At 37.9% G+C, this 20,323-nt stretch overlaps 1 long non-coding RNA gene across 1 annotated transcript in view; it reads right to left on the bottom strand.

Moving 5' to 3' along the window:
* LOC148223745 (uncharacterized) overlaps window positions 1-19,952 on the bottom strand; it is a 97,768-nt gene extending 77,816 nt beyond the window's left edge. The window contains exon 1 of the long non-coding RNA XR_015804200.1: window positions 19,831-19,952. This is a non-coding gene — a long non-coding RNA (uncharacterized LOC148223745). The remainder of the gene's footprint in view (window positions 1-19,830) is intronic.
* Window positions 19,953-20,323: the final 371 nt, after the last annotated feature.

The following is a 20,323-nucleotide window of genomic DNA, read 5'->3' as shown; positions in this document are numbered from 1 at the left end:
CAAATGTGAGGCAGGAGATACAAACTCAAGTGTAAAGCTGAAAATGGAACAGCTTCATGACCAAGAACCAAAATTTTTGCACAAAACACACAGAGCAGCAGTGTGGGAAGACAGTGGAGCACCAGGATTTGAAGCTGTAGTTTTCCATGGGGAACCTTCAGTCTGTAAAGGGAGATCTGCAGCCTGCGATGTCCCTGTCACAGCAGACAGACACCTCGGGGCACTGACAGCAGCTTTGTCAGGCCAGCTTGGCCTCTTTCTCCTGGAGACACCAAACATGTTCCAGCTCGGCTCCCACCCTCATCCTGGACTCACAGAAAATCACAATGAGGTCAATTTACCCTACCTGCAATATCGGAATTCTAGTTCTTGTTCAAAGTGCGCTGCAATCTGCAGCTAATTGTGAGCTATTGATTGCTTTGTTCCCTGCTCAAAGAAGCTCTTGCTTCCATTTAAGAATGAAACTTTTTTTCTCAGATCCCTAAGTAATGTTTTTGCTCTATCTCAAACAAACTTAATTTAAAAATATTATTAATTTTAATGTATTCAAACATGAGTCATCTTATTAAATCTTTTACAATGCTTTTCCAAAAGCTTTTTAAAGAAATATAATTTATCTGAAGAGTCACATTTTAACACAGCATTTCTATAAAAAGTAATTTATTTCTTTAGATAGGAGAGGTAATATTTTCTTTCTGGCATCCCATTGACATTTTGACACTCTTCTGCTTCCCTCTGTTCTTGGATAACAGGAAACAACACTTAAGAAATTACAGGGGATTTATTTACAGTGAGACATTCATCAGTGAGGTGGCAATAGCCACTCTGGTACTCAGTGCAATCATATGAGCTTAAATAAATTCCCAAACAGCTGTGATGCCTACTCTCTCCAGCTGTGCTGCCCATGACTATTTTAAAGATCATTAACAATACTCATGTAACAGCAGACTGTTACAATCTCCATGCAATGTAAAGGTTCCCTGACTAAACTAACAATTTTCCATTACAATTCAAAATTGTTATTAATGGCAGGGATTTGCATATTTTCAAATACCATTTTATGCTTAATTTGTCTCCTAATGACTCCAAACATGCAGTACTTCAGTAATGACCCTTTGGACTGTGTTCTGCTTTCTTTCTGAATTAATCCTGACAGCTTTCTCACTGTAAGAAATCACTGATGTCATAGTATTGCACAGATTTCAGTCATAGCCTTGAATCTGCATTCAGTTGTCATGACTGCAGCTGAACACTCTTCAAATGTTTAAGCCCTTGTGCTACCTCAACACCTTTTTAGAAAAGCCACCTCCCCGTGCCCACCAGGAATTAGCCATCAAAGCAAAGGCAGTTGCCATGGTCTGGGGAATCACTGAGGCATCAATCAGGAAGCCTTTTTTCTCCTTTATTTGCTTGTTACCTAGGAAGAAACCCCACTGTTTTTATGTTATTGATTCTTCCTTGATTGTTATCTCCCTAAGCAGATTAAACATTAGTGCTCTGTAGGGTCAGGCCACTCCTGCTGCTCATAATTTCCAGTTCTATTACAAAGATACTGTCACTTTGCCTCAAACTCACTAGCACATGTGTTTCACTTTAAAACTGAAATCATCTCATGCAGATGCAAATCGCCTTGTTGCCTCCCCAGGGATTGTGTGAATTGGCATCCCCCATCACAACCTCTCCAGCTTGTGTGCTCCCTTAGAGCAGCCACTTAAATTCCACCTTACACCTGCAATATTGTTCCCTTTAGAAAGAACTGCTTTCACTCCACAGGGATATGTCAGAATATAGCTGGTGGAAGCCAAAGGAGTCTTCGAAAAAAGACTTATTATATTTGGATTTGAATAATAAAGGTTTCTCTGCAAGACTGCAGATTACCAAAAGTCCACTTAAACCAAAATCTCTTTAGCATTCAAATAATCATTTAGACAGGAACTCAGCCACCTAAAGAAACTCCTTTCCACTTCATCATCATTCTGGGAATCAAGCCCTGAGACTTTTCCAGCAGTCTACTGGTATAAGACTGGGGTAAGAGGAAAATCAGACTCAGAATTTTCAATTTTTTCCAGCTATTAAGTGCCTTTCGGTTAATTTCCTTTTTTTGCTATTAATACTGAAAAATGTCACTTCCTCAATCTTTTTCATTCCCCCCCTTTTCCATTTGGGTAATGAAAGTAGAAGGGTAACACTCATGGCAGCATTACAGCAATGCAATCATATTATCACTGCCTTCAGTTTCCTCTTCCTGAGCACCATGCTTCCCTACTGAGTTTGTATATATCTATTTTTTCTGAGCATGGAACCATTTTTTTTTTCTATTTTTAAACAGAGCAATATTAAATTAGGTCTTTACTTTCAAAATTACTCACTGGATAGATCTCTTGTTTATTAAACTCTTTAACATTTTAACTGACTGCCAGTAAAATTAAAGAAGGATGATTCAGGATTGGGTCATACCTAAACTTGCTAGAGTTTAGTTGACTTACAGCATATTATTTTAAAGATTTTTTTTTAATTGCACTTTTACATCATATCTTTGCTGTTGATGATATGCTGTGGGAGCAGCACAGGTGTTTGACTTCTGCTTCATTGACACACAAGAACCATTTGCCACATCCTCAGGCCAATTATCTCATGCACTTTCCATTTCAAAACCTACCAACTGAATTCATTTGCAAGGAAATAATCCTACATGAAAGGATGTCCCATGAGTAAAGGCTACTTACTCTGTAAAGCAATGAAAAAATCACAGTCCTTAAATTATAATGTTGGCATTTCAGCTCTTTAGTTTCAGACTCCCAAGAGCTGTTTCCACCTTTCTGAGGTGGAAATAGTAATTTCTATTAAGATGTGACAGCATCTTTCCATAGACAGTGTATCTCAGGGAATTTTTGAGAAATTTGTGCCAAACCTCTTATTTGGTTCAGTTGGGATTGGGAGACTCCCTGATGGTCAGTTCTCATGGCTGCTTGGAATCCTCTGTGATAGAGTTATATTTTTTTTTCTTATTGCAAACCCATCCTGATGAGTTTTGCAGTGTATACTACCCAGAATTCTTGTGCCAATTTAAAATTCTCTGCTGCCATGTGAACAGGATAAACTGTAGCAATGGTATGCAGACAAATGTGGCCCTTTGTTTATTGCAATCACGTAAATCTGTGTGTATTGATACTGGTGCAAAGGTCTCTGATGATCCTGAAAGAGAGAATTTGGGCAGGATATCAATCTCTTATGATCCCAAAATAATGCCATGAGATCTTTAACTTCCACTTGAACAAGCACTAAAGGCAGAGAGATGGAAACTTGGATTAACTTCTTAGCCAAGTGACACCTCTCGCAATGTTTTTGACCCTTACTTTAAAGCTGTCACCGGTTGCCTTGATTTATGGAAACACTATCCTTTTAAATCCTCCTCCCTCTTATCTCTGCAGGCAGTTTCCTGATTTGCTTTTCTTTCTCTTAGATCATCCATATTATTTCTTGACAGGGGCTGTGTGGACGGCCACACTTTCGATGGTACTCAGAAAGAAAAATGATTCTCTGTTTTCCAGCTGAACAGAAAATATTACAGATGGTTTTAGTAGTTTCACTCAGAAGACTTCAAGACTTTTTGTTTCAGGTTACAGAAAGAAAAATAATAATTTTTTAAAATGCAGAAAAATATCACTGCAAAGTCGTTTTCATCTTACTCTAATTTCACAAGCTAAGTTTCCCAGGAAAATCTGAAGTGTACTATAGTAACAGGATACCTTTTCCATCATTCCAAAGAGCTTTCGTCAGTAATAAAGAACCTGTTGGGCTAACACTGATTCACCAACAAAAATAAAAGCTGGCCCCAGCTCCAGAGATTATGGCTATACACTAGCAGTGTACAGAACCAGGGAACAGGTCAGAGCATGAGCACGTTTTGTATTGGTAATACCAATATTACACTGTTATTTAACAGTTGCCATGATCCCTGCCACTGCTCTGCCTTGTGCCATTTAGTGTTATCCAGACAATACCTGGGCACCTTTCAAGAGACTGCACATGCCTGTTTCCCATGGGAAGTTTGGGTATTTTCATCCAGGTGTTCTTTGGAGAGAAGCAAGACCCAGTGTGTGAAGTCAGGCCATGCCATAGCATTGGGGGTCAGGGGCACAGAATGGCCTTTGTCCATTTTTACAACTCAGACACAGCCAGAGAGTCTGCAGCTGAAGCACAAGGAAAGTGGAAACAGAGGAACTGAACAGTGGAGTATCAGCCCAGGGAAAGGAAATTTTGTAAGGTGTCACCTGGAGAAACATTGTCTATACTGACATAGCCTCAACTGTATTAAAAGGAGCTTTTCTAGAATGTGTTGGTCAAGATGAAAGAAATAAGCCTGGCTTAAACCCTGAGAGCAGATAATAGGGTAGAATTGTTAGGTTTTGCTTTTTAGGCAGAAATACACGTTAGTTTTAAAAGTTATAAAGAAATTACCATTGGCCACACTGTTATTATCCCCTGCCCATACTGGTGGCTTTCACAATTTCCTTTGGAGAAAGGACACTCAAGCTAATTCTGCTCTCATCCAAAAAAAAGAGTGATGAGGTGGGACATGAATGGAGCAGAGCACATTTCTCCTACTCCAGTGGTGGCTGATCTGCCCTGTGGAAGCCTGACTTTTCCCAGACACTCATTCAAACACACCCCATAAAATGTTCAATACTCTCTATTATGTTCATTTTTCTGCCATGGGTTAGGAAAATCTAAAAAAATAAAATGCCTGAAAGGTAATTTTGCAAAGATGACTACTGTTAAATTGGTTACCAGATAACAGCCCTGGAGTTGAGATTGGTATCTCCTTTGGTATGTGAGAAACTGTAGAAAAAGACTTACAAGAGTTCGAAAATATGGACAAGCAAGTTGATGTCCTTCTGAAAAGACATCCACAAAGGGAATAAAACCAGAAAAAAAGAGTACAAAATAATAAGTCAAATATGTCACTTGAATTTAGACCAGTGGTCTCGACAGAGTAATAACTTGAATGACAAAACCATTCAGGAGAAGGATCAGATCTCCTCAATGTGAAAATAAATGTGAAATAAATTCACCTCCAGCAAAGTCACTTTCCTTGTGATATTAGTATTGCAATGTTCTTCTGCAAAGAGATCAAAACTGTCCCACCTTAATTATTTTACATGCAAAACAAACTGGGGACTTGTGACCAAAAATGTCTAAGTGAATGCATAGTTTTTAATATTTTTATTTTTCTTTCTCTCTCTCTCTTTTTTTTTTTTTTTTTTTTTTTTTTTTAACATGGACCTAGAGTAAGTTTCCTTTCCTTTTCTTATTTTTTTTTTAAGTTACTCTGGTGAAGAAGTGAACTGCAACATGAATGCCAGAACTGTCTGCAGCACCATCTCCTGCTGCTCCAAACCAGCAATGGGGGTAAGATCACAAACAAACAGCACAATCCCAGTAGGCTCCAAATATCCTGAACTACCACTCATTAAAGCTGGGCCTTAAAACAATACAATATGGCTTCCCCCAGAGATACTTTTTTCTGAGAAAAAAGAATAATACACTGAATCTTTAAATTTTTTTTGTCGTGTCTTGAGACTTTTGTAATGAAGCAGGGAAAGTACAGCATGATTTCATTACAGTCTTGACTGTATATATTGTGAATATCGACTTTTTTGTCAATTAAATTGTAAACATAGCTTGAAGATTCCACACAGCTTTAATACATGGTCAGCACAGTTACTCAGTCTGTGGGTATTTTAGGAACATGCCCAGATTGCAGCTTTCAGAAGCAGATAATTTTACTCGATGTAATTATTGCAGCCTCCTTATATGACTTAAAATGTGCAAAGTTGAAGTTCTCTTTTTCCCAAAGTCAATTACCACAAAGCTATGGGAGAAAAGCATTTTTTTCCACATGCAACCCAAGTTCCTAAGCTCTGTTCACACAGCTGGGCATGCAGAATCAGCAAAGCTCTTAAAAATTCCCCGGGGAATTAGTGTGACTTAATGGCAGTGTAACAATGGGATAGGACTTGTCACAGTCTTCCCAGTGACTTCCAAATAAAATAAAATGTAAAAAATAAATAAAATTTAAAAATAACCATTCAATCTTCTCTGACAGAGATAGCTGCAATGGTGTTAACCAGCAAATTTGTTCAGAGGCTGTGACCCTCGCTGTGTTTATTGCAACGAGACCACTGCCACAGTCATTGGAAGTGTAATATGTGAAAATTTATCATTGTTTCTGCACTAGTTTGTTCTGCTACAGTAGCTGAGGCAATTTAAAGGCCAACTCATGGGAATTACTGCAGCATATACTGTGTTAAATGTGACCATTATGGTAATATCACAACCCAGTCTAATTCAGCAGCTCTTTAAGGAGTTGTACAAGATGGTCCCTTGCCTCCTTTGAACTGAAGATATGTCTTTTCCTACTGTGGGGACGATTTTAAACTGATCACTGAGAGACATTTTGGCTGAGCATTTTACATAATTTTACAGTTCTTATAATCTTGATTCTTTTTTAATAGATAAAAATTGGCCGGCCTTTTCATGTGAATCATTCTGGGAAAGGGAAAACAGCCAGTAATGTTACGTAAAAACTGGAGGGGAATTGAGTTACAGACATACCCCTGAGCATCCAAACCATAAAATATATCACATATAATTCTTGAACAGTGCAGCCTCTTCAGAGGTACCAGACTGCTTCTCCAAAGTCCTATTTTATACATGACTGACAAAATAATGACAGCCCCTGTCTTGCAGGTGATGTGACTGGCATCAGTGGAGGGGTCTCCATTCATCCCACCAAGCTGAGCACTGACAGGTCATCCTGTGCCTGTTATCTCTTTCCTGATGTCAAAGCATCAGCTGTATCCCTGTATCCCTGCTCACTTTGGGTTTCTGCTGCCTGGCACTCCAATCCTGAGTGGCACAGCCCAGGGTGTGCTCTGTGCCACCCCTGTGTCTTGATGGACACAGCTACTCTTTGTCTTCTCCTTCTTTCAGACTTCCCTGCAGTTGTCTTAAGTGTGAGGTTCACAAAAAGCTTGACAGCAATTACTAAAATGGCATGGATTTGAGGGGACTGTGAAAAGAGCAGGCCTGTAAATTTGTTTATTTTAGTTCCACTACTGGATAAAAAGGAGAGAGGGAGAAAAAGAAGGTGGTGGTTGACAATGTGCTGCAAGTGGTAAATCAGTTCAGGTCTGGAAAGGTTAACAATTGAAAACCTGTTCCTTTGTCCAGCAACCCAACCTAAAATACAGTCCTGAAAAAAGCTACTCCTGGAAAACAGCCTCATGCCATTCTGACTCAATATCCTGCCAGTGTAAGCTATCAAACCCTGGGCAAGATTCAAGGCATTTAGGACTTTACAGGATTTTAGGGTGAGGTTCAATGCAACACTGCTGAGGACATTTGAACCTACTTCATCCCACTCAGAAGAATGTCATAAGTGCAGCATTATGGTTCAGCTCTTTCTCTTTCCATAGATTAAAATTCAAAAAGTTGGAGCATAACTACCCCTTCCCAAGTGAACACCTCAAAAAAAGTGTGTGGGATAGTCAGTGCTGATATTTTTATATGGAAGGATATATATTTAAATCAAAGTTCTCAAAGGAGAGACTGGAGGAACCTCCAACATTTCTGACATAAGATTGCCATACTCACTTGAAATCATACTTTGTTTCACTGAACAGTGATTGCAAGTGATGAAAGGACTGCTGTGGGAGGAGAAAAATTTAAATTATTTTTTGCTGTTAGAAACAAAATTTGATCCTGTATTTTCCAAATTCTGCATGAATTCTATTATTACTAAGTAAAAATGAAGACATTGTTTCTGTTTCTCTTTAAGGCAGACTTAAGAGACTAGCCTTTTTCCTTCCAAACTCATAAAATTTCCTGGACAGAGAAGTCAAGAGTGCTACCATTTTCCAAAAAAAAGGAGAGAAAAAACATTCGAAATTACCCAGCTTTCAGAGTAAATCTTATTCTTAGATTTAATCTAACCTAGCCTAATCCAAGCTTCTCAATTTTCTCAGATGTACCACACAGCTCAGAGTCTCATTACTGTGTTCACACATCAGTATTTTGCAGTTTATTTATTGTGAAAATTCTCTTAATCTTCTAATTCTTATTGTAGCTATTGATGTATGGGCTTCCTGATACAGTGAGAAAATAATTGCTGATGAATGCACGAGCACACGAGCATTTTTTGGGAATGCAAGAAGGGAGAAATCTGAAGGAAGCCCAATCAGAGAATGACAAAATATATATTGGGTAGAGGATATTGTTTTTACTGCCTGGTAACATCAAGTCAGACCGTGTTCTGCACTGAATCTACTGTGATATACTTTATTTGAAGAAATACAACTCCCATGGTAAGATGTTTCCTAAAGCCAAAATTGAATATATAAGTAGAATTCACTTAGAGAGAAGCTGAACAAAAAAAAATGACCTACAATAAGTAGGTGTTCCTAGACTAAATACTTGAACTGCTTATTTTGGAGATCACTTCTCAAGCTAACATAGATGCAGGTCATGTTTTCCAAAGAGTAACAGTCTTGACCTCTGTTGGCTGGGTCGTAAAATTGTTGTGGGAGGCTATTGTGGAGCACGTTCTTTAGGTGAATGTGTTTCAGTTTAGATCATTGGACTCTGAGATAAAACCTCTCCTTTGGCAGCTCGTAAAGGTTTGGATTCTTCAGAAAGTCCATGTAAGCCCCAAAAAAAAAAAAAATAAAAAGAGAAAGAAAAAGAAAAAAAGCCTGGGGAAAGGCATTGGCCATGGATTAAGAATCCCTCTTCCAATCAATTCTTTTATGAGGGGTAGAAAGGAAGGCTGGAGGCAGAGAGAGAGGGAAGTAAGGGAGGCAACAGAACTAAGTAATGACTTATGAATAATCATTTCTTTTGTTGTCATGACATTTTATTGCATTTGGCACCAAATGGCTGTGTCGTTATAGGAATTTATGTTTGTGCCTCATTCAAATGGAAAAAAAAAAGAAATTAGCAATTTGTTTCTAAAATAAAAGGAACATGCAGGAGCATCTACAAGAAAAATTGCCTCTTTAATTTAGTCCAGCTTTAATAAAGTGTAAAAGTATGAACTTACTGTCCAGCTGGTTTGGTCAAATTCTGTTTGGTTGCCCTTGGGCTTTATGGTTAGTCAAGCACAGGAAGAAATCTGCTAGCCATGTTCAAAACTGAAAAAATATGAATAAGATTTTAAAGGTTAGATGTGCTCCCAGAAACTGTGTCACTCCAGTTTTTGGTTCTGGTTCTCAAATTAATTACCACAATTATGCATCCCTATCAGAATTCATCTAAAGCCTCCCTGGGACTTGAACACTGGGCAGGCTGTGTTAGGTTATCTATACAGACTTGAAGAGCTCATCTGAAACCAGTGTCTGTGGAGCCTGGGGTGAGAAAACAAGACATCCTTCCTCTGTCTAAACTGCATGCTGTATTTGCCTCTATCCTGTCTCATCTCAGAGGTGACATGGACCTGTCACTGGACTGATGCAGTGCCTCCACATATTTCCTCCAAAGCTCCTAGGCTGCTTCCAAAGCTGAGTGACAGCAGCACTTGCACTAAAGAGTTGGGGTTTGTGAACCAAAGTTCAGTGTCTGTGGGTGTTCTCCCAGTTAGACACTTGTGTGCCCATGGCAACTGACTTCTGGTGATGTCCACTTTGTGGTGTTGTTCTTGGATGGCTGAAATAGAGAAGGCTTTTACAGCTATTTGCTTCACTTGACTGAGGATGGAATGGTTCCAGTTGTGTAAATAGCTCCTGGTGCTCTTCCAGTTTTTCTCCTCACTACCCCATGGAGATGCATTTGCTTAAGCAAGGCATAGTAGGAGAAGAAGCTCTGCTGGATTCCTCCTCACAAACCTCACAGCATCTCTGTCAGTGCAGCCTGTGACCTCTCTGTGAACAAAAAGAACCACTTTTACCACATTAAGTCATGGTTTTGTCTAATAGCAAATTAAGAGGGATAACTTAACCCATGTGACTCTTGGTAGGACTTGGGCCTCCAGAGACAATCACTGAATATCCCAATCAACTACACATTTGTCTATCATTATAAGAATCCCCTGAGATAACAGTTGCACAGAAAGGAATATTATCTAATTAACACATGCAGTTGGAATTTGATCTTCCATTTTCCTTCAGAATATCCCAGCTGAAACTGCACTCACATCACTACAGGATTTATGAGGATTACACAAAGTGCTTTTTCCCATACACATGGTGAGTATGAGTTTCATCCATCAATGCAAGCTTGCATAAGCCCTGTGAATGAAGGGTGAGACGTGACTTTGAAATCCTATCTCAAGTGGCAGAAAAAATGGAAAGTGCACAGAATATAACATACAATGCGTGGATATTAATTTTTTTCCCATGTACAGTTGTAATCTGTAGTTTATGAATGTTAAATTCAGGCTGGAAGGTATAACAACTTGTATAACATAGTTTCCTTTGTTTGCTTGATAACTAAACAGCATGGGAACTAAAAATCATCTTTTGATATTCTGTGTCAGAGCAATAACATCTGAAAGTTACTGCTGATTTTAGAGGCTTGCTTGCCTCCAAACATCCACAGTTACAGAGGAAAAGAGTAAAAATTAATACTTATTCCCCTGGCTCCTAGCTTATAGCCACATGCCTAGATGCTTTTGAAAAAATGATGGAGAAGGAAAGATGCCTGATCTAGTCTGATATAAATTCCTGAAGTTGCATTTGTTCCTGGAGTTCTGTTGTTGACATCTGCCGAAGATATGACACACTGCTAAAAATGTATTTAAAAAAAAAAAAAAAAGCATTCACTGCTGACTTTCAAAAATTACTGTCCTTCTCCACAGGTACTGGAGTTGGCACCTGAACAATCCAACCAAACAAAAAGTCCATCAACCTTTCCTGTCCAGGGGCTATTGTCTGAAACACATGAAAAACAAAAAACCAAACCCCACACAGAGAAACAGTACAAAAACGAAATGGCTTTTGTCCTTTCATGGCCTTTTAGCTTTGCCAAGGTCTCATTCAGACCTTTGAAAGAAGTGGAAAATACTCAAAGCTTTAGAGTAGAGATCATCTCTCCTTTTTCTTTATTTTTCAGCATTAACTTTCTTCTCAAGCCGTTTAGAATACTTTAACCTTCTTCCTCCAGGAAGTAGCATTAGGAACAGAGAAAGTCCAGACAGCAAAAAAGCTTATTCCAGAGGCCATAGAGGCAGGATGAGCAGCAGAAGAATAACAAATAGAAGACTGTTCATGGAGAGCTGGTCTTTGGCATCCTCTGGCATATCCACAGATGTGGAAATCATGCCAATTCTTGTGTTCTGTTCAAAACAGTGCCAAAGAAAGGCCAGAACATCCTCACTATCTTTAGAAGAGCTATCCTACTGCAGAGAAAGCTGCTAAAAGCAAGATGATAAGAGAAGGAGGTTTTCAGTCCAGCTTGTGTAATTTTAATGGAGACATAATTTGAAGGAGTGGTGAGCACTAACCGGGAAAATCAGTTTCTAACTGAGATATCTAAGAAGTAGAACCAAAAATCTCCAGTTAGTTTTAGCAGCTGAGCCTACAAAATGCAAATTCAATTGCTCAGAGAATTCCTAATGGTTAAAAGATATCTTGCCTTGTAGGCTAGATACTGATCAGGATGCTTTACTTGAATAATTTCTGAAAAATAAGACCCTATAAAACATAATATATTTGCTGGTAAAGAGATATTAATTGCATTTGTACCTCATTCTGTCCAGCTGGATTAGGTTCTTGCTGAGCACATCAGACAGCTTTTATTTGCTTCTTGTCATGCTAAGTAAGAAGGCATTTAATGCTAGAAAATAGCTTTAAAACTATATAAATCTTTGCAGCCACAAAAGGACCCACTCAGACAGAAAATCCTTGCTTTTTAAAACAAACTCACTTTGTTAACATATTTTCAATCCAAATATTCAAAGTAATGTTTAACCCTTGTTGTCTTTTCTCCCCTCTTACATGACACCCTTGTTTACTTACTGCAATATACTTTATTTAGATTAAAGCTCTTCACTTTTTGTTCAATATACTAATTTAAGCATGGTAAAGTCTCATTAAAGCAAATAAATGTAAACTTCAGGTCACTCTCTTAGTAACTTTGTATGACAAGAGAACTGATGCATGTCTTTAGTTATGGATGTATAATAATAAAAATTCTGTTAAAGTTAAATGGACAAGCTTGGATCAGATATTCCCTCAAAAATGTCATAATTTCATAAACCTGAGAAGCTCAACAGGACATTTTACATGCCAAAAATTTAATCATTTAAAAGTGGGAGCATAGCCTAAATTTAGCCAAGTCCAGGCTTTAGAAATTTAGCAACATACTACATAGCTTATAACAACATATCTGACAGATATGGATTTTTATCTGTTCATATTTGCCATACACAGATGTAGACTTTATATTTTATTTTCATAATTAAGTTTTCATAATGAAAATGTTTCTGGATCATATGAGTCACCCAGTTCAAGTATCCTGTCAAGGAAATGTAACTCCTCAGTTTAGAAAATGGGAAATATTTTCAAGTCTAAAAAAGCTCATTAGTGCTAGAAATTTTTTTAGACTACCCACAAATTGAATTATAGAATATATTTTGATGAAAAAAATAATGAATTGTAATGGAAAAGGATTGATTTAACAATTTACTCATAAGTACTAAATGAAAAAAGACAAGAGAGGGCTGGAAACCATGTATGTTAGAAAAGGATGCTCATTCCAACACTGGCCTCTGGCTTAAGCCTCTCTGTTTAGTTCTCCTCATTCTTGAGGTGTAACAGGTATAAGCTTCATTGTTAACTCTAAATTCAGACATTTACAGGATTTATATCATCTGTGGGCAAATTCTATTACCAATGAGCTGATTGCTCCACTCCTAGAAAAGATTTGATCAGCTGAGTCCTTGCATGCAGTGATTTCCCATTCTCTGTGTTAGCAGAGGTCTATGGCAGCAGATTTCAAGTTGATTATCAGCCATCAACCAGTTTTTCTCCCTGAAGTCACAAGTTAGTTTTTCTGGCTGATATTAATCTGGGACATATCTTTTAAGTAGGAGCCAAAATAATACAACCAAGTTTATTTTTGAATGTGAATTTAAACAATTTTTTGAAAGAACCTCACTAAAACAAATAAAGGAAAAATATCATAGGCACCTGTATGCAGACTGAAAATTAACTACCCTGCCAGCTTCTTGCTGGATTGACCTAAATATTCCTGTATCATCAATTGCTTTCAATAGGAATATTTGGATTTCATTTAAGTGGTGTTGCAACATCATCTGCATAAATCTTTTTTCAAACAGTCTTCATTTAATGCGTGCTTTGCTCAGTGAAGGCCGAGAAACAAAGAAGAATTCTTTAAAAATGAACAGGAACAAATTCCAAGGATGAGAAGATATCCCTCAGGAGTTACTAAGGATATTGAGTAATATTATCAGGAATTCTATAGGCAATATTAATTGTTATCATTCCCAAACACTTGAAAAATCAGTTATTGGCTTACATGAGACTCAAAATCTATAATATTTTCCAAGCATGGTTTTCAAATATCTTCTATTTGCTTTTTATTGCTGAAGTTGCTATGGTTTGAATTTCCAAGCTTTTCTCTGCCACAGCCTGTAAGCTGATGTTTTATCTATGTTTAATGGAAACTGATCTTACATGGACATACGGCTTGGAGCTGAATTTCCAGAAATCTGTCAGCTATTTCAAGTCTTAAAATAATATGATGATATTTGGAGTTACAGAGACAGGTAAGAAACCACCTTATGGCATTTTGCTTCTGTGATCTGGAGATCCCTTGGAGGTTCCCTTCCCAAAAGACCCAAATGTGTTACTGTAAAACCTAAGACCTGTTCCATAAAAATCTTGCTCCAAAGAGAGGACCATTACCTTGGACAAGTCTTCAAAGGAGTTGAACCTGGGCCATCACCAGACCACACACTTGTTCCTAACCCAAACAGGTGGAATTCACTCTTTGCCTCCCTTCCACAAAAACAGATCTCCTTATGATTGCACTTGGAGTTTCAACTGCAATATTACTTCCCCCCCCTAAGAAGACAGTAGGGTTGTAGCAGATGGATCTGCCTTTTATTTTGATCAGGCAAGTAGCCTGACTTTTTAACTGACCTGCTGTTATTTCTGAGTTGAGAAAAAACACAAAAGGTTTTTTATTAAAACCAAAATACTTAGCTTTTTTGAAACACCCTGCTTGGTATTTACTTTCTACACACAAAACCTGTTTTTCTTTTATCCTTCCAAAACATTTTGATGAAACGGATCCTCAAATCTTACTATTCAGCAATTGAGGCTTTAAAAACAAATTTTTGGATAATATGAGTTTTTACAACACATCTATATATTTATTTCTTGGATTAGTGTATTTAAGGGGCTGTGAGGAGCTGAGGGGACGGAGTACTTTTTCTAAACCACATGGGGTTCTTTTGGCACTAGTGATGAAGCTGTTCTATGCCAGATACCTAAGGCTTATGAACAAAGCTACTTGATTAAAAAGTTCATGCACAGGTTACAGAAACACCAGCGGTGTGAGCAGGTTTTCTTCTCCTCCCCTCTTTAAAACCCTTAAACACCTCTTTTCCCAGCAACAGCTAACTCCAGCTAAGGGGCTTAGACGTGCCTGAAGAAAGAAAAATGTCTGAGCTTCTGCTTCTCCAGCAAACCTGGGCACAGGTCCTGTGGCAAGCCCCCAGTTAGAGCTTAATTCTTTTTACAGGCAGCAGGTATTAAACGAGCTCCTTGCAGCAGCTCTGCTGGGAAGCACTGGCATGGCTGTAATCCCCCAGGCTGAAATGCTCCCAGATATTTACTGACCCTGCTCAGCTGAAGAGCCTCCAAGCACTGGAGCCAGACTAACTCTGGGCTCCTGGTGTTAGTAGCCAAACTTAAAGAGAAATCAAAATATATGTCCAGGATCTGAATTTTAGGCTAAGTAAAAAAGCACCCAGATCAAAAACCTCAACAGTGTGGCACCCAGGAAGGTTCTGTTTAGCTCTTGAGTCCTTTTCAAAACATGCTTGTTTTCTTTACATTTAATTCAACTTTTGAAATGTAGAATATAATTTCAAACTGGAATTAGAAACATATTTGCTTATGACTCAAAAAGATAAACTGATGGGTTTTTTCCCCTCCAGTTTTTTGTTTTAGTTGAAACTACCTTTCAGATTCCTAATTTGGTAATGCTGAAGTTTGGGGGTTCTTAAATTTTATTTATTTTAAAGCAATTTTAGAAATAAAGTATTTACTGAAAAGCATCAGCCAGCACTTTAATCTGGGTGATGTTTTTCACCCAGTACTGGAAAATCCCTTTGGAAGGAAATATAATGAAAAATGTTCTCAAAGAAAACACTGAAAAGTAACCAACAAACATCCTACTGCAAGAGGAATAGAAATATGAAAAAAATATAGACTTCATTAGACAGATCAATTCCTCATAATAGCCTAATCTAATAATCAGGCTGACTAAGGGCTTTGTGTCCTTTAGTGAAAAGAGGGATGTAAGCAATGCTGAAGTCCTGGTTCACTGCCTTCTCTCAGACAGTAAAGTTTTATATTACAGCCTCTGCTGTATTGTTTTATTATTATTTTTAATACTAGGCTGCTTTCACTTCTTTATCCAGGGAGTAGAGTTTTATAGATGGATTGAGCAGATAATGTATCAGCAGCTCAATTTAAAATTATTCACTCTTTATATCATAGAAAAAAACAGGTCATTTGGAATGGAAAGCTTTTACAGTCTTTGTAACCAAAATGGGCAAGGTGATTCTCAACATTTTCCATTCACAGGATAAGTAAGATATTTGAATTTGTCTGTCTGGCTTGGAAATGAACTAGAAGCAGTTCTAATAGGAGCATAGAGTGGACTGAGCTTTCAGGCAACACTGGAATGTACTGCTACCACACTAATTTACTCAATTTTTTGGAATCAGATCCTAATAGAGAATGATGCTGTATATAGAAAACACAGACACAATGAGGTTGTGAAGTAGCTTATACAGAAAATCTCCCAGTGAAAGATATTCAAACACTAACATTATTTTTTCGGCCTTCTCCGGTTATTTTTCAGCACAATGTGGGTTTTTTGAAGAAACACTGCTGGCCAGGCTTTCTGTGCTATTGAAGTGCTCTCACCTGGCCATAGCTCTGCAGAGGCAGCAAGGCTGAACCATAGGCAGTGACAATAAAGAACAAACCAGAATTGTCCCTGCCCATGTCAGGGGGGTTGGAGCTAGATGATCTTTAAGAAAAACCTTCCAACCCAAACCTTTCTAAGATTCTATTCTTCTATAACTGGTACTTAGAAGCATTCAAATTACTTCCATATTATGGTGCTGCCTGGCATTGTCCCCCAATTTAGTCTCTCTTTCTACTGTCTGAGTATCAGAATGCATGCACTGCACCAGATGAAATCTGGCCATGACCTTGCACCCAGGCCTTTTTTTCCTCATTCTCTATGGATCCCAAATGCCTTCTCACAGCTCTGCAACACCAGCAGTTCACACTCATGCTGTGATTTCTACTCTGCTTCTCTTCCTTGTTGCTTTCAAACCCTCAGCATCCAACCCTTCCAGCAGAAAGTTTTATTACTGCCTAAATAAGTCTTCTCACTTTTCATGGCACAGAATTTTCTCCCATTTCTATCTCTCTAACAAAAGGCTTTCCAATTCTTTCTTTATGGCATCACCATTTTTCACTGCAGTGACAATGACTTCAAATGCTGCGTTGTCATGTTTTATTAGCTCACTTCTGGGTTTCTGTGCCAAAGTCATAATGAAAACATTACATTAAGTTAGTCCAGGTTTGATCCTCGAGCAATCCCACTGCAATATCCATGTGATCCAAGGCTTCTCAGTTAGGTACAGCTTGTCATCTTCCATCTAAACAATTCCTTAGCCAGGTTCCAGTTCTTGTATTAGTTGTCTTCAGCCCAAGAAATTTCCTGTGACCCAGTCTCAAATACTTTACTGAAGTCCAGATATTTACTGCATTTTTCCTCATGAGAAATTGGAGTGTTTTATCAAAGGGAGATTGAGTATCTTTAATAGAAACATCTGGGCCAATCTGTGGTTTTGTCTTATTTTAATTTGACTTTTTTCCTTAATTCGTTTCATTTTGAATTTATTACTCCTTTTCTTCAAAATTTTCTTCAAGCCTTCATTAATGCCATTAAGAGTATAATGGCTTTTTCTTATCTTTTTTTTAACAGCAGAGGATTCCCAGATAACTAGCTTGTTTTAAGAAGGTATCAATAAAACAAATCTTTATGTGAAACCTTGGTGAAAAGCAAATTCTTTTTGTGACTTAGATTCCATTAGCCTTGGTGTATATCTGTTATAAGTCATTCCTGAATTTCCTATCTACATTTGGTATAAGTAAGACTAAAATGATATTATAAATTAACAAAACCCAAAAGACCACAGTAGTTAGTGAATTTGAAGATGAAGGATTTTTGTCATAGGAAACTGGAAATTGTGTAGTCAACTCTGTCACAAAAGAAGTCTTTAGATCACTGTCAGCAGTGATGCAAAAGATGGCATAAATTAGATGTGGGCTTTGATGAAAATGCAAGATGAGCATGTTACATTCAGAAGAAGACCACAGATATTCTCTTTTTACAATACACAGTATAAAGCCCACTTGTGATATTTTTACTTCTGTTTACACAGATGGACTTAACTACAGATGATTTAACTACAGAATTACTTTTGACCATCACTTCTGATGGATGCCCTAACCATCACAGTCTGCATTCTTCTAATCAGACACTTCACTCTCCTAATAAATACATTGCTAAAAATGATACATGCTCACTAGAATTTGGGATCAATATAGAACCGTGTTTTTTCCCCTCAAATTGTCCTAAATTATTTTCTTAGAAAACTTCTGATTCAGTTCTTCAAGTCCACTCAAAACCTTGAGGACAGATACAGATAAAACAACAGACCAGAGAGGCACTTTCCAAGCCATCCCAAGAGTAACTTTGATTTATTCAGTTTGTTTTTCTCCTGATCTGCTCTAGGGAGCAGAGCACATGCCTTCTTGCACTGAGGAATCAGGAGTACAACAAACTCCTGGCCATTTTAACTCCTGTTAAGTTGTTTGGATCCCAGAGCCAGATTAGATGAATATCATCCTTCATTTCTGATTCTAACCATTACTGTTCATATGGAATAAGATTTGTTATAGAAGTCCATTTTAGTGGAAGACAGAAAGGATTTAAGGATGTCACCCACCTTCGCTGCCCTTGAAATGTGTGTGATGCCAGGTATGAGGTCACCTGGGTGGAAGATACAGATCCTTGGTTTCATAGGAGCCATATACAAGAATTAAGAACTGAACAAAAGCAGTGCTGCAGTGAAAACTAAAATGATTATATTAATCTGCTTTAGGGCAACTGGTGTGTTAGATTAGAGCTAATCAATTAGCCATGCAGAACACATAATAGCCACCATAATGGGACATCATACAGAGGCAGCAGATGGATTTTTGAAGAGTAACAAAGAGACTTAGACACCAGATAGATTGACTTTCATTATCTCTTCACACTTTCTATAACCACAGAGCAACTTCCTTGGCTGGCATACACTCACTTGGGTCAGTTGAGCTGAGTGGAACTAAACAGATTTACAAGAGCTTACAGTCAATTCCTTACACTTCTTTTTCTCCTTGTTCTGCTTGCACAACTTGGCCTTACTTGCAGTTTCAATCTTTTTGGGCAGCCTCTACAACTTGTAAGAGGAAATCCTATGCAGAAGTAATTTATTAAAAATAAATCATTCCACAATAAAGGTTTTCTTGGTTGAACATCTTGGTGATCAACTTCTTCACATCTGACTGTGTTGGAGATGGGGCATTACTATTTTTCCATTTTCTTTTCATATCAAAATATATCATTTTTTAAAACATTTTCTCTGAATTCTCACACATATGAGTGGTTCTGCTGACTGTTATTATGTGGAAGCAAAACACATTGCAGAGAACTAGTCCTCTGTGAATAGTGAAAAATGCTTAAAAGTACATTACAGCCCCTTGACATTAGACTCAGATTTCTGAGCTAGCCAGCTTGAAATCTAATGTAAGCTCCCATATTTCTGCATCTAACTTTGATAATTTTAGCTGATGTTCCTACAATGACAGCTTGCACATTCAAATACTTTTTATAGCCCACAGAATTGTTTTGTTTTCTCATGCTTTTTATCAAATTAAGTGGGGAGAAAGAAAAAGGATTTAAAATTTTTTACTTATTTAATCTTTCCCAGAAGTCCTTTTCTATTACTTTATATTTCAATCCATAACTAGGAATAGCAAGAAAAGGTTAAAACAATTGAAGGTGATGAAACTCTTCATAATAATGTAGATAACAGTTTTTATGAAGCTGCAAAAAAAGTACTGACATGCAAAATTTCAGTATTAATATAATAGCTTAAATAATTTCATTATTTTTATTTTAACTCAAATATATGCTGAATTTACATATCTACCAAAGGAAAGGTGTTGCAGCCAACCTCTTGTTAGGGGTAGAAATGACCCAAGACACAGACTCTCACTCAACAACATGAAAAGGGTTCTAATTTATTATTCTTTGCAGCTTTGCCATCCTGACTCTGACTACAGCCAGTTCCCACTGTAGGGTCCAGCTGCAGATTCTGACTGCTGGCTACTTCCTGCTGGAATAGGACTGCAAGTATTGGTTTGCAGACTCTGAGCACAGCTTTCACCCAGCTCAGCTATGACTGCAGGCTCCAGCAGCAGGCTCTGACTCCATCAGACCCAGACTGACCTCACAGCAGATCTTTTACAGCAGCAGCTCTCTTCCTTGTTTCATTCTTCTTTGGGTTTCTCTGGATTGTTCCTTCTTCCTCAGAGCTCCTCAAGGTCCTCTTTCTCCAGGCCCTATGCCTCCAAAATTCATATGATCAGCCAGCCCACCCCTTTTATCACATTTACCTTTATTAGTCACAGCTATGAGCCATTGAGGACAAAGCTATTCCACTTCAGTAATTAGTACAACTGTGACTCACCAGGGGTAAGGTCACCTGTTCTACACCTACAGAAAAGGAATTGCTAATATGCATTATGAGCAACAATATATAGTTGCATATATTTTTAACAGAGGAAGGCATCTCATCCCTCAGTGTTTGAGGCTAGTAAGAAAACTGTTGGATAGTGAAGGATTAATTCTGGTGAGGACTGAATTCTTTGAACATTAAAGCTGCCACTGGTTTGTACAAAGTGGTTTGTTTTAATCGTTCTTAGCAAGTATGTCCTGGATT

Source organism: Sturnus vulgaris, chromosome 5, assembly GCF_052056855.1.
Source record: "Sturnus vulgaris isolate bStuVul1 chromosome 5, bStuVul1.hap1, whole genome shotgun sequence".
NCBI lineage: Eukaryota > Metazoa > Chordata > Aves > Passeriformes > Sturnidae > Sturnus > Sturnus vulgaris.
Note: the sequence above shows the minus strand (reverse complement) of the source record. Positions and strands in the feature narration are given on the sequence as shown.